Raw genomic sequence first — 1319 nt, 5'->3', positions numbered from 1 at the left:
TAGCTATAGTGTCTCTAAAAATTCCTAACTTCTATAAGCTATAGTAAAATATGCTAACTTTACAACATTCCTTAAATCTTTAACTTCTAACTGTTTTATCTCTAAGCCCTAAATTCAGTAAAGTCCTTTGCCATAAACATTCTCCTCACAAATAGGCTTCAGATAGCAATCCCTCCCATGGCCTCGAGCTACGGCCTATGTGCTTATCCTGGAACACTCTTTTGTAAAAGTCCTTGAACAAAAGTCAATGATTAACTTTATGAATTATTTTCTGAGCACAGCTGCAGAAGGCTTTGTGCCTTCTCATGCTCCTCTCAAGAACAATAAGCTCCTTAATATTCCTTTTCAGTCAACTCAGCTGAGGAGAGGAAAAGACAAGTCAGAATTACAAGGCCTAACTCCTTCATCCTGGGGCCGTGCCTGTGGAATGAGGTGAGGGGTCTGGGGCCATGCCTCCATTTTGTCAGTAATGCCTAACACGGCTCCTGACAAATATACATGTTTCAATGCTATTCTCTCAAATATTCCCACCCTCACCTTCCCCCACAGAGTCCAAAAGTCTGTTCTTTATATCTGTGTCTCTTTTGCTGTCTTACATATAAGGTCGTCGTTACCATCTTTCTAAATTCCAAATATATGTATTAATATACAGTATTGATGTTTTTCTTTTTTTTTTTAATTAAATTTATTTAAGTAGAGGCTAATTAGTTTACAACATTGTATTGGTTTTGCCATACATCAACATGAATCCGACACGGGTGTACACGTGTTCCCAATCCTGAACCCCACTCCCACCTCCCTCCCCATACCATCCCTCTGGGTCATCCCAGTGCACCAGCCCCAAGCTTCCTGTATCCTGCATTGAACTTGGACTGGTGATTCGTTTCTTATATATTATACATGTTTCAATGCCATTCTCCCAAATCATTCCCCCCCTCCCTCTCCCACAGAGTCCAAAAGACTGTTCTATACATCTGTGTCTCTTTTCTGTCCCACATACAGGGTTATTGTTGCCATCTTTCTAAATTCCAAATGGCACCCCACTCCAGTACTCTTGCCTGCAGAATCCCGTGGACGGTGGAGCCTGGTGGGCTGCAGTCCATGGGGTTGCTGGGAGTTGGACACGATTGAGTGACTTCACTTTCACTTTTCACTTTCATGCACTGGAGAAGGAAATGGCAACCCACTCCAGTGTTCTTGCCTGGGGAATCCCAGGGACGGGGGAGCCTAGTGGGCTGCTGTCTATGGGGTCTCGCAGAGTCGGACACGACTGAAGTGACTTAGCAGCAGCATACTGTATTGGTGTTTTTCTTTCTGGA

The sequence above is a fragment of the Bison bison genome, unplaced genomic scaffold, assembly GCF_000754665.1.
Source record: "Bison bison bison isolate TAMUID 2011002044 unplaced genomic scaffold, Bison_UMD1.0 scf7180017862278, whole genome shotgun sequence".
NCBI classification, from domain to species: Eukaryota; Metazoa; Chordata; class Mammalia; order Artiodactyla; family Bovidae; genus Bison; species Bison bison.
Note: the sequence above shows the minus strand (reverse complement) of the source record.